Below are 14526 nucleotides of genomic sequence, written 5' to 3' on the forward strand. Positions count from 1 at the left end.
CTAATCTGATCTAGACATTCTTTACTAACAGGTGGTTCTTTTTCCTCGAACATAGAACATCTAGATTGGGTTAGAAGTCTCCTATTTCTGATACTCCCAGCTAGATTAGTGATATAGGCGTGAGACTCATCTATAGTTCTAGTGGGAAAGTCTCCATTGCTAGAGGTATCAAAAGAAAACTTCAGTTCTTCATTAACTCCATGGTAGAAGATGGTCATCAGGCGCTCCTCGGAGAAACCATGGTGTGGGCAATCTCTTTGGTAATCTCTGAATCTTTCTCGGGCATCATAGAGGTCTTCTGTGTCCTCCTGCTGAAATTTTTGGATCTTGTCAATTAAGAGATTGGAACGATCTCTGTTGTAAAAGTGACTTAGGAAAGCCTCTTTACAGTCTTTCCACATCTTCAAGGACGCAGGTGGCAAAGTTTTAAGCTATTCACTAGCTCTACCAGTTAGAGAGAATGAAAAAAGGACACACATATGGTAATCAGTATTTTTTCATTATGGTTGAACACAACTCTTCAAAATTTTCAATATGATCGATTGGGTGTTCAGTAGAAAAACCGTTATACTTTTTGATATAGCTAATGTATTGTACCTTAGCTCAGAGTCGCCATCCTTAGGTAAGGGTGGTCGAATTGCTCGCCTATCTGGGAAAAGTTTGTGTTTATCACATTCTCCAATTAGCTGTTCTCCCTTCTTGGCATACTCTGGTTCTCCAATCGATTCATTGCCATCATCGATTGGGTCATTAAGCTCATCATATGATGGATCACCATCTAGAAAAGGGTCCTCTTCAGCGAGAAGATCAAGGATGTGTTCTTGACTTCTCATCGAAAAAGTACCTGAAAAATCAAAGAAAAACAAAAATTAGAAAAAGTTCTACCGAATTAAGCAGAGATTCGCAACGAAAGGAATCAAAATCCCCGGCAACGGCGCCAAAAACTTGATGCTAAGAGAATCAGGGGTTACTTCTAGCTTCACGTTTTAAATTTTTAACCCTAAATATCAGCAAGTGCACAGATGTACGCTGTAGTACTTAGGGGTCGAACCACAGGGATTTTGGCTTTCAGTACGAATCAATCAAGACTTAAGACTAGTAGAACAAACAAATGGGGGTTTTGGTTTTGGTGTCACTAAATCTAAAAGCAATCGAAATAAACAAGTTGTAAAACATAAGAAACAGGCGCAGGGTTCAAAGGGTTTTCGCAGGGGTTCATGAACTGATCAAAAGACATACAAATTGATAAAGGTTATCATCTAGTAAGGATCCCGAACTAGAATAGACACATATAAGATAAGCCAACTATCGTCACCCTAATCATCTAATCACTCAACACAGAAATTAACTCTCGCTCTCATGCTGCGAATAAGATCATGCATTAAAAACAGAATTCATCTACCCTCGCGATTCTCTGTAGGTAGCTTTCGACTCCTACAGTGATTTCGCTTGATATCTTCTAGGTCTGGTGATTCGATACATCACTCTCAAGGCTCCAATTACTGAGATAAATTTCTAAGCGGTTAGCAACAGAAACAGCATAGGGAACAAGAATGAACGAATGACTCCTAGAGGACTTTAAACCCTAAATCGAAAAAAGAATACGATCAAGACATGAATTTCCCTTTGAAAAATCCCTTATAAACCCAACTGGGGAACTACTCAGACATAGTTGAATTCAACATCACAAGAGTATTTAGAATTGCAGAGAATTGAAATAGACAGACTTTAGAAACGAAGAACAGGTTGAAGCAGGAGATCCGATGGTGCCCCTCTCGGTGGCTCCTCTTCTGGGCGTGACTCTCTTCTAAGGTTCCTGGTGAAAAATGTGGCAAACCCTTCTAACCGACTTCAAAGGGGTTTATATAGTGTCTTGAGTCCTCAAGAACGCCTAGGCTTGCAGGAATAATGACGGGAGTGACTTGGGCTTTGATATGGACTTCTTAGGCTCGGAATTGAGCTCCCCGCGGTCTAAAATTTCGCACCCCCGGCGAATGATGTTCTGGCCGCGGGTGAGCTTCTGACTGTGACGATTAACCTTCAGTGTATCGACCATATCTGGAGATCTAACCGTTGGATTGCTTTGATTCCACTTGTATTGGAAAGCTGGTTGTCTCCTCTATCTTGTATCCCAAATTCGGGATGATCAGACAGTGGGAAGGCCTCCATTTGTTACCAAACTTCCGACGGTCTGAATTTATCCAAAGTTATGCTTTTTGCTCCCAAGTGCATTCCTTTTGTCAAAATATCCTGAAAACTCTTTTGAGATTCTAAAACATAGAAATCAATTAAAAACCTTTAAAAATGAGTAAAAACACATGCATAAGATATTAAAAGTGATCTATGAAGTGGTCAAAATCAGGTGTTATCATCTGACACGCACCAAAGATGACCTGAGAAGAAGCCTTTCCCAGCCGATTAAGTTTGCATTGTATTCATAAAGATTTTAGAGAACCAATTCTAGTTTGCAGAACACTTGGAATCAGGAGGACTGGAGCTCTGAGCTGAAAGTTATTGCAAGCAGGAAAAGAATATGTCTCGGAGCCATTTCCAGTTCATTTCGATGCGCCTCAAAGAACAGCCGTCCAGGAAGTCTTGCTTTCCCCGGATGACTATGGTCCCTTCACAAAAGTTGGATCTGATTGAGTTACCTTTCTCCTGGAGTTGGGACTCTTAAGGAGGTTATTAATCCCCTTTATCAGTTGTAGAATAAGGGGTTATCAATCCAACAATGAGGTTTAGACACTTATCTATGAAATAGTTTCTTAATTCAAGCAATATGAGTGGTTTGATTAGTAACAAGTGCTTAAACTGAAAACTAAACAAGACAATGACAAGTTATTAAAGTAAACTAAAGCAAGCAATAAAAATAAACAAGTGATGATGATATGAATATGGTAAGGGAAAGGCCTTAGACAAGATAAATGGTTAGGGTGTTTTAATACTAAACTAGAGAGCTAAATGAACAAACAATCAAGCAACACCATTTAATATAGACTCTTAAGTAAGTAATCCTCTCATGAAGGCATTAAACTCCTATGCTAATCCTCTTTCATACCAAATTTCCATTTGAGAAGCATGAATCAACAAGCATTAAGAATCATTCTAATAAGTCATTTAAGCATTAAACAATCACTCTCATGATGAAAAACACTTAAACCTCTAACAATCTTGGTTCAGGCATTTTCACAAACACCTTTTGGGTGATGCAAGATCTAACCCCTAAACTCTCTAATCTAACATCTTAGCACCCTAACCTACTCATCTAAGACCTTAAAATGGATCTACTCACTAATCATAGTTAACACACTTGATCTTTTGCAAGGAGTGATGTTAAGCATGATTAGAAGCTTTTAATGAGGCAGAGAAATGATTTGGTGCAAAGAAATACTCTTAAAATCGATTAAGAAATGAGGGATATCTCCTAGAACCAAAGTCTTTACACTAAAGAGGAAAAGGAAAACGAAAATGGCATAAAAAATCCTTAGGGTTTTTGCCAAAATGGTATTTATAGTTTTTAAAAGGGAACCGGGTCAGCCCGGAACAAACCGGGTACTGAACCAGTCTTGCTGGGTCTTTTGTCACACCCTCGGCTTGGACAAGTCTTGTGCCGAGGTCTTTATGGCGAGGGTGTCTTGCATCTGGGCTGAAAATGCATGAACATCTCAAGAACATGCACGAATCCTTGTCTTTGATCTTCACGTGAAAAGGTTGTGATGAGAGAGATGTTTGTGAGCTGAACCGTGTATGAGAAAGCCTCGGTATGAGCTTTGCCAAGGTGTTTGGGCGAGGTTTGGCCAAGTTCATTCGCAAGTACCCTCGGCTTGACTTTGTACTGAGGGTCTTGAGCCGAGGTGTTTTACACTTAGTCAAATTCGAGCTCTTGAACCTCCTTCCATGCATGGCCTTGGTACAACTTTAGGCGAGGTAAATGACCGAGGCTTGACTAAATTTTTTTTTAAAAATAGCCTCGGTGTAGCCATACCGAGGCTCTTTGGTCGATGGTCTTTCTCAACACTTAGCAGAATTTCTTGACTTTGAAGATCACAGCCTTGATACTTAGTCGTTTCAGGAGAAGCTTGTGATGATAAAATTCCTCGGCTTGGGCTATGGCGAGGCTTATGGTCGAGGTAGAGACCAAACCTTTCGCGAATATGACCTTCGGTATAGGTATCCCGAGGTGTTCAAGCCAATGTTCTTGTGAAACACTTAGCACAGATTTGCTCCTTGAAACCAGAACTGATATGCGTGTCTTCTGCTTCTTTTAACTTTCAGCTCACAATTCCAAATGATATGAAACCACGTCCACGTGAAATATAATTCCAGTAGCTCAAATTTGGTGAATAACTAATTTGCATCCGGGGATTGGAAGGTCTCCCGGACAGCCAATCTTTACAGTGCATCGGAATGATCAGAAAGAGGCTTCTAGACCCACATTCATTCCAGAAACGTTTTCGCCCAGCTCAGAGCTCTAAATTGTGTGATCTTAAGTATTATGGAAATAAGACTCGAAGCTCTTGAATCTTTATGAAGGCTCCGGAAATTGAATCGGAGAGGAAGGGCATCTTCCATCGTAACTTTTGAAGAAAATCGGATCGGTCTAAAATGGAAGCGAGACCGGCATGTCTTCTGATGGCTATAACTCTCAGCTCACTGATCCAAATCCACTGATTCGAACTGTTATTGAACCACAACTTAATTATATCCAACTTTTATGAATATTCCGGAAACCAAATCGGACGCTAAGACTCCCTGGACGGCTGATCTTTGATGCGTGTCGGGAACCAGAGAGTTTGGCCGGGTCTTTATGTACCGCACAGTAAGCTTTTTGGCCGAGAATCTGTTCTGCGGTAAGCTTTTTGGCCGGTCAAACTCATCTCCTTCGGCATAGAACCTTAGCTAATACTTTCCTCATCCGGTACAGAATTTTATCGAGCCAACCTCCACCCGATAAGTTTTTTAGCCGATAGTTGCACGATCAGACTATAATCAGCACCCGATAAAACCTTCTCCACCCGGTACACGTTTTGGTCGACAGGAAGCTTCCCTGTAAGGGTTTTTAGCCGACAGAAACCTTCCTGCAGTACATGCCTTAGCCGATAAACTCCAAAATCTTGATTTCACCATTTTTGAACCTCTAAACTCCATTTAATCACCTTGTCTTAACTCTTCTGCTCCAAACAGACTCCAAGGTACCTGTTTAAGGCTCCAAACCATGAAAAGACTCCTTTGGACCTAATGCAACTCCTAACTCCTAAAACAATGCCTAAAGACCTAAGATGCATGAAATAAGACATGATTTGGAATGAAATATGTAAGCTAAATGATGCAATTTTATGAACATATCAACTCCCCCACACTTGTTATTTGCTTGTCCTCAAGAAAAAAGATCAAATGAGAGAGAGGACTGGTGTTTGGGAGTTCACATTTCCTATGGGAAGACAGAAGTAATCACAAAAAGAATTCAAATTCAGGGTCCAAGTTGCTAATTCTGAAATGCTATGCAAGATTTTACTTTGATGCATTAAGTTCAAACAATGATCTCCACAAGCAATCATATTCCTCAGCCCCTTGACATTCATCATCTCTTTATCATGTGAATCAAAGGATGCATGTTCAAACAAGCAAGGTTTGGCTAAGGATGAGGTTGTGAGACTAAAATGATCTCATTCAATGCACAAGCAAGTTCACTGCAACAAGGGGATCTCTCTTTGAATGATCAGACTTTGGCACAAGGCTAAAGGTAAAGAGCAACCAATGCATACAAGGGCAAGAACTCATCTCACCCCATTACCTAATATGCCTCTAAACCAAACTCTCACACTGAACCTCACAACTCTCTTCTCACTCATTTTCTTCTCTCAAAGGGTTTTTCTTTTTCACTTTTAAACACTGGTTTAGGGATCTTTCTTTAAACTTAGCTCTCTTTTCACATTTTGGATTATCTAACCTCTCCACTCATCACTTTTGACACATGAGCTGCTTTCGCTTCTTTTGTTTCTTTCTTTTCACTCAGAGGTTAGATACCTTCTTTTGAACATTTAGAGTTTTCTTTCTTTTTTTGAAAAAAACACAAGACCCAAAACCGGTTTCGTTTCTTCTCAAACCCTTACGTCTCATCACTCTAATTTTTACATTTCTTTCTCTTTTCTATCTCAAAAACGTTTCTCTCAGAACGCTCACACAAAAAAACCTCTCCCCCACACTTATTCACAGCCTAGACATAGTAGTTCCTTGATGATCGAACTAGACACCATGAGACTTGCCCTTGTCGCTCTAAACCTAACACTTTCTGATAAGTTTGATCCAAGGTGGCCTCTCAACACTCACAAAACGTTTGGCTTGAAGGAAGGTTGGGTTAAGGGTGTGGAAACTGATCCAAAGTGTGGAATCAGCTATTTGAGCTAAGGAAAATAGTGGTAAAAATGGGTTTCTAGCTCAAAAATGTATATAGGTACCCACAATGCTCATTCAAACAATGCATCACAAGATAATTAAAAGTCATGTTTAGAAGTTTTCATTAGCTAGAGCTGAGTTCAATTCAAGCTTGTATCAACAATCCAAATTTTTTCAAATCTTGCAACCATAAAAGAACTAACGACTTGGGCCATGAACTAAACTCTTAATGTGATTTTCTCTCAGGGAAACCTATCCTTACTTCCATGCAATGATGCAACCTATATGATTATGCAACTAGACTTAATCCTAAAAATGTGAATGCAACTAGAATGAACATTATTTTGTGGAAATATTTTCTGATTTTTCAATTTTTTGTTTTTATATGCACTTAGATGCAACTATATGAATGAGACTCAAGACTCAAAATGAAAAATAAGATCAAAGAAAACATGATTAGCAAACATAAAACTCCTCCCCCACACTTAAATAACACAGAGCCTTGTGTTATAAAAGCATGAGAAAAGAGTGCAAAGCAAAACAAGAAAAATGCAAAGTGAAAAACAAAATCTATATGCATATATACAAAGGGTTTGGAGATGGTACCTAATCACAGAGGTCAGACCCCACATAGTATGAAGGGTTGGAGGTGGAACTTGATGGAGATAGCTCCCTTGGTGGGCTGCTTTCTGGTGACTCTGGGAGAAAGGCTGTTACTGGATCAATCCAAGCTTCTTTACCCGGTGGCAACTCTAGTGCACAAGCTGTGGAACTCTCTCCTATCTCCTCTCTTTGAACTGGTGCTGGATCTGTGGCTGGGTTTTTTTGTGGTGAAGCAGGTGCGGTGAGCTTCTTGACCTTCTTCTTGAGTTGCCTCACACAGTTAACAAGCTTGTGGATGGTCTTGTACTGCCACTTACACCACTGCTGCAGCCCACTTGTTCTCTCATACAGCTTGCGACCATGATAATCAGGTGTTCCCTAAACAGTTGGATCAAAATGGTACCTGTTTGCACCATATCTTCTTGGGGGTCGTTGGGGCTGATCACCATCAGACTCAACATCAAGAGGCTCATCTTGTGGTCTACTTGAACCAGTTTTGTCACAGGTTTTGCTTCTCTCAATTGCTGGATCAACTTCAGAATTGTAGAACTGATCTTTTAAGAGAATGAAAGAGACATTTCATGTCTCTTGTAGTGATGTGATGGCCTGGTTTGGAAGAAGTACTCTAACATTGTCATCAACTAGCTGTTTGAAGCTGTAGCACAGGCTACCACCAATATTGCCCTCTAAGAAACCAGTCCTGAGAAGATAGGCCTCATTTAGGCAACCAGGCTTTGCACCAGATTCAGGGAATACAAACCCTTTAGCTTTCAAGATCTTGGTGATTAACCACCCACATTGCAAACTCCGTGGCTTCCCTCATCTTTTATCACACCATGCATTGCTCTTATAAGCCAGCAACTGAGTTCCCAAGAAAGCACCAAGACATGGCACTCTATAAGGACCATGATACTCCTCTTTGTTCCGTGTGTGCTTGACGAAAGGCTTGAGACCATGGCCCAGAAGTTCCATCTCACAAGCGTGAACGACCATAGTGTTGTAGGTGGTGAAGAACATGCTTGCCACGCATTGGAAAGCATATCTGATTGCTGGATTTCTGATCGAGCTTGTCTTGCTCTTCCCACCACAATAAGGCCAAAAACTATGGTGTCCAAAGAGACCTGATTTCTTTTTTGTGGTATTTGAACTTCTCCTCAAAGCCATTTTGTGGGAACCCAAAGATGTCATTCGGCTCCTTATACCTAACTTCATATTGAACACCATTCACCACAAATTTAATGTAGCCACAGCCATTGTCTTGAAGCCTCTTGGGATGTCTTGAAGGGTACTTGTAAGCTTCAAAGGTTGAAAGAAACTGTTGGGTGATCTTGTCATCAGCAATCTCCTTCATGTCAAAGAAGGCTTCCAACCCCAAGTTCTTGAAGATCTGCTTCACATCATCATAGATTCTCAGCTTTTTCATCACCACCTCATGAGGGAACCGGGCCTGAATCACTGTTTCCCTATCAAAATGCCTCTTTAACTGCTCCACGGTGATGTTCTCTCTTTGCAGATGTCTCTCCTCAGCCGCCTTGGCTGGTTCCTTTGCTTTCATGGCTGGCTCAAGTACCAATTCTCTCTCAGCATCACTTTCTGTTCCCTCATTGTCAGAAGCCACAGCTACAGCTTTTCCTTTTCCCTTTGGATCAGGTACAACAACAAGAGCCATTTCATCATTCTTGGCTCTTTTGGTAGCTGGTTCACCATTTCCCTTTCTGCCTTTGTTCTTGATGTTCTTACTTGCATCACCAGACTTAGCTAAAACCACACTCTTTCCCTTGCTTTGTTTCTTCTCAGCTTCCTTTTTCTGGGCAAGAGCAGCTGTTCTTTCTGTCATGGGTTTGGCTGTAAAGGTGTTGTCTCTGCTTGAAGAAAGGGGATGGTCTGATGGGTTTAAGCATCTTGACTGGTCAATATCTTGACCCTTGACCTCCAGAGAATCTTTGTGACCCCATTTTTCAAAATGGCCACTTTTGTTCGTGCCTTGACATGGGTACCTCGGCATAGCCCATGCCGAGGGTTTGATGCCGAGGGTACCATGTTTCTGGGTTTGTGCTCTTTACTTGCAGTCTCCCTCGTCCAAAGATGAAGAACACCTCGGCATAGCCCATGCCAAGGGTTTGATGCCGAGGCATCATTCCATGTTTAAAAACATTTCAAGTTATTTAAAATGCCTAGGTACGGTCTCACTGAGGCGTTTGGTCGAGGTGATGCAACAAAGTTTCAGACATTTTACCTCGGGCATCGTACCGAGGGTGTCACACCGACGTGAATGGCTAATACTTAACCATTTTGACTAGCACCACGATACAGCTCCAGCCAAGGTAAAAGATTGAGGGTTGGACACATTTGGTTCGGAAAACCTTAAAGCTACCTCGGCATAGTTTTGTATTGAGGGTTTTGTACCGAGGCCGTTATCAGCACTTAGTCTCCAGGGGATAAACTTCATGGCCTTGGTGCAGGCCATGACGAGGTAATAACCCGTGGCCTGACCTTTTTTATTCGGTGGAAGACCCTCGGTACAACCTTACCGAGGCTTTCAAGCCGAGCTCTTTGGCCGTTTGCTCTAAAACCCAAGGCTGCCATGTTTAAAACTCTTCCAACACCTGTTCCTTCATTTCCACAAGCAAGATGACCTATTTAACCTGAGACCAGTTAACAAAACCCATCAAAACATTCTAAAACATAAAAAGAAAGGACAAAAAAGATTAAAAAGAAGTATGTACAAGGATAAGCTTGGGGTGTCTCCCAAGAACACTTTGTTTAATGTCACTAAGTTTGATTTTTATACCATTACTGGGTTGGAGGATCATCAAAAGAGACTACGATAGCCCTCTCTTTCTGTTCTGATACCAAGTAGTGCTTGACTCTCTGCCCATTAACAAGAAAGCCTTTGCCATCTTTTCCTTCAAGAACTAAAGCACCATAGCTTCTCACCTCAAGAACCCTGAATGGACCTGACCACCTTGACCTCAGTTTACCAGAGAACAGCTTGAGCCTTTAGTTGAACAAGAGGACCAAGTCACCTTTTTTGAACTCTCTCTTCAAGATTTTCTGATCATGTAAAGTCTTGGTCCTTTCTTTGTAAATCATTGCACTCTCATAAGCATCAAGTATGATCTCTTCCAACTCATGTAACTGGAGAAGCCTCTTCTCTTGGGCGGTCTTGATGTCAAAATTCAGCAGTTTAACAGTCCAAAGAGCCTTGTACTCTAGTTCAACAGGTAAGTGGCATCTCTTCCCATAAAGTAGACTGAAAGGAGAAGTACCTATGGGTGTCTTAATAGCTGTTCTATATGTCCAAAGTGCATCATCAAGCTTCTTGCTCCAATCCTTCCTTGATGAGTTGGCAGTCCTCTCTAAGATGGATTTGATTTGCCTGTTTGAAACCTCCTTTTGGCCGCTTGTTTGTGGGTGGTAAGGGCTGGCAACTTTATGCTTAACTCCATGTTTTCTGAGCAACCCCTTCAAGGCTTGTTGATAAAGTGACTACCACCATCACTTATGCTCACTTTTGGAACACCAAACCTTAGGAAGATGATGCTCTTGAACAGCTTGCATACAACTTTTGAATCAAATGTGGGGCTTGCAATGGCTTCAACCCACTTGGAGACATAATCAACAGCCACCAAGATGTATTGGTTCCCATAAGAGCTGATGATTGGCCCCATGAAATCTATGCCCCAACAGTCAAAGATCTCAACCTCCAAGATTGGGTTTTGAGGCATCTCACTCCTCTTTGATATGTTGCCCTGCTTTTGACATGAATCACAACTTGAAACCACACCTTGGGTATCCTTGAACATGGTTGGCCACCAAAAACCTGATTGCAATACCTTGGCCACCGTTTTAAAAGCTCCCAAATGTCCACCATAGGCTGAACGGTGACACTCTTGTAGAACTGGCTGGACGTCTTCCTCAGCTAGACATCTTCTGTATAGATGATCCTTGTTGAGCACATAGAGAAATGATTCATCCCAAAAATACATCTTGGTGTCTTTAAAGAACTTCTTCTTTTGATTTCCACTCAGCTCTGGTGGATCAACCCCACATGAAAAGAAGTTCACTATATATATCAGCGAACCATGCCTACCTGCTTTCTCTAATGGTATCAACCTCCTCAACCTTCATGTAACTCTTGAGCACCATAAGTTGTTCTTCAGGTAAAGAGTCATTAAGAGGGATCTCAGAATCCACTCTTAGTCTCGAGAGGTGATCAGCTGCACCATTCTCTATTCCTTTCTTATCCTGAACCTCCATATCAAACTCTTGCAAAAGAAGTACCCATCTCAAAGTATATCACATGTAGCTTCTTATCTTTCTTCTGACCCAAAACCGCTCCAACAGCATAGTCAAAGGCATCAGTCATTACTTCAAAGGGTAGAGACCAATTTGGGGCTTGTACGATGGGTGCACTGATCAAGGCTTCTTTGATCTTCTTAAAGGCCTCCTCACATTCAGCATCAAAGACAAACTCCACATCCTTGCATAGCAACCTTATCAATGGCCTTGCTATCTTGGATAAATATTTAATGAACCTTCTATAAAAGCCTGCATGACCCAGAAAGCTTCTGATCCCCTTAACAGAGTTTAGAGCTTGCAAGTTCACCATCACTTCCACTTTCGCCCTGTCCACTTCTATCCCTGCCTCAGAAACCTTGTGCCCAAGAACAATACCCTCTTGCACCATAAAAGCACACTTCTCCAAGTTGAGAACCAAGCTGTGCTCCTCACATCTCGTTAGGACCTGAGACAAGTTAGACAAACAGACAGAGAAGAAGGATCCATAAACTGAAAAATCATCCATGAATATCTCTACTTTCTATTCAATCAGATCCGAAAATATGGACATCATACAGCGTTGAAATGTAGCAGGAGCATTGCACAGCCCAAATGGCATGCGCCTATAAGCAAAGGTCCCATATGGACAGGTAAATATGGTTTTCTCCTGGTATCTTGGGTCTATTGGAATCTGAAAGAACCTAGAGTAACCATCCAGAAAACAGAAGAAGGGATGATTAGCTAGCCTTTCAGACATTTGGTCAATAAAAAGAAGAGGGAAGTGGTCTTTCCTAGAGGCTGCATTCAACTTTCTGTAATCTATACACATCCTATGACCTGTGATGGTTCTGGTTGCTATCAGCTCATCCCTTTCATTTTTGATCACTGTCATTCCACCCTTCTTGGGCACCACATGAACTGGCGAAACCCATCTAGAGTCTGAGATAGGATAGATGATCGCAGCCTCTAGGAGTTTTAGAATTTTCTTTTTCACTACTTCTTTTAAGTTAGGATTCAGCCTCCTTTGGTGTTCAATGGATGACATAGATTCTTCTTCAAGATGAATACTATGAGTGCATTGGTTGGGTGAGATATCCTTTATGTCATCCAATGAATAACCAATGGCTCTCCTATGCTTTCTCAGTTCACTCAATAATGCATGCTCTTGATCATCTAACAACCTATCATTTATAATGACATGGTAAGACTCATTGAGACCTAAGAATGCATACATGAGCCCCTTAGGAAGAGGTTTGAGTTCCAATTGAGGCGCCTTAGACTCATCCCAATCCGCATATATGAATCTTCCCCTGCCGGCTCTTGTTTGGTGTTCATCTCCTCAATAGGCTTGTTGCCTTGCTCATCCTCACGGTTTTGCACTCTTGAACTGACCATTGGTTTGTGCTTGACCTACTGATTTTCTGAACATCTGAAACCACTTGATCCCAGCTCCAAGAACCGTGTTCTGAATCCACTTCTTTGTGTTGATCCAAAGCCATCTTGTAGGCTTCACTCTCTTCATCAGCCAAGTAACCATGATCTCCATGTTCTTTAGTCAAGGCTACTTGAAGGTGGTCTTCAGTGTTCAAATCCTCTAGGAGCTCATCAGCTAGCTCATCCATAGTTTCCACATAGAAAACTTGTCCTTCTATGGTGGGTTTCTTCATCATATCCTTCACATCAAACTTGAGTCTCTCTGATCCAATTTGAAGTTCAATCATGACAACCCTTACATAAATGATGGCACCAGAAGTGGCAAGGAATGGTCTGCCTAAGATGAGAGGATCAATGGGTTCCTCATCCATTTCCAAGACCACAAAGTCTGTTGGAACCTCAAAGATGCCTATCTTGACTGGTAGATCTTCAAGCATTCCAACTGGTAGTCTAACAGACCTATCAGCTAAGACTAGAGAGATTCTTGCTGGCTTGAACACTCTGTACCCGAACTTCTTTGCTATTGAAAATGGAATGAAGCTCATTGATGCTCCTAAGTCACATAAACAACCAGAAGACATCAAAGGACCAATGGCACAAGGAAATGTGAAGCTCCCTGGATCTGATAGCTTTCTAGGGATTGCCCTCCTTTGTATGATTGCACTGCACTCATGACTCAACACAACCATCCCTGTTAGCTCCTTTATCTTGTTGGGGATGGCATTTTTTTAAAATTTTCCAAGCTTTGGCATCATTAGAAAAGATTCTATGAGAGGCATGGTGAATGGAGTCTCATTAAGCTGCTTTTCAAAATTTGTTCTAGCCTTGTTTAGGAGTTGCTTCTTAAAACTTCCAGGAAATGGAAGTTTAGGCTGATAAGGAGGTGGTGGAACATAGGGCTTCTCAGGTTCTGATTCCTTCTCCAGCTCTTTACCTTTGTCACTCTTGACAACTTCCTCTTTTTGCTCACTCTTTTGAGCTGCCTCCCCACCAACTTGCTCATTGTCCTCAATGAGCACTTGTCTAGGTTCTGTCTCTGGTAACGCCTTTTAACTTCTAAGAGTTATAGCATTGCAATACTCTTTTGGGTAAGGCTCAGGTTTACCAGGTAGAGTGCATTGGTTTCTTGAGGTAGAGGCTTGATTCTGCCGTAACTCTTTGATCTCTTGTTGTATTGCAACATACTTTGAACCCAAGTCTGAAAAACCACTCTCAACCCGCTGCTGACCCTGAAGAAGCTGTCGTAGCACCCCACACAACTCATACCCCATCTGTTGACCCTGAACCGGCAGCTGTTGACCCAACTGATGCTGACCCAACTGCGGCTGATTGAATCCTTGCGGATATTTCTGTTGTTGAGGCTGGCTACTGAAGTTGCTCCCCTGAATCAGTTGCTGTGGCTGTCCATAGCTTTGACCCAACTGCGGCTGTTTATGTTAAGTTCCCTTGATAGTTGTTTTTGGGAGCAAAACTCTGCTGACCTTGAGTTGGAGGGTAAACTTGATCTTGGGGGTTAGCCACATTGGGGTTTCTATATGAGAGGTTTTAATTTGAGTTGAAGTTGTTGAACCTCTGATACCTATTCTGATTCCCAATGTAGTTTATCTCCTCTTGAGTGAGGCCATCTTCATTGACATTTTCAAAGCTTGGGGGTTGATCATCAAATTCTCCCACAAAGTATAGTGGCTTTTGAGTTGCCACCAACACTTTGTCAAGCTTGCTCTGAAGCTCTCTAATGTCTTTCTCCATCCTTAGCTCTTTGTTGGAGCCCTCACTTTTATTTGCCCTGTCAAAGTCTTCCCCACAAGTATC

General features: G+C 41.7%; 1 non-coding gene across 1 annotated transcript; it reads left to right on the forward strand.

The window, feature by feature from the left end:
* The first annotated feature begins 234 nt into the window (after positions 1-234).
* On the forward strand, positions 235-344 carry LOC112085895. The gene has a single exon (XR_002899175.1). It is a non-coding gene; the product is annotated as a small nucleolar RNA R71 (small nucleolar RNA).
* Positions 345-14526: the final 14182 nt, after the last annotated feature.

This window comes from Eutrema salsugineum, unplaced genomic scaffold (assembly GCF_000478725.1).
Source record: "Eutrema salsugineum unplaced genomic scaffold, Eutsalg1_0 scaffold_3, whole genome shotgun sequence".
NCBI classification, from domain to species: Eukaryota; Viridiplantae; Streptophyta; class Magnoliopsida; order Brassicales; family Brassicaceae; genus Eutrema; species Eutrema salsugineum.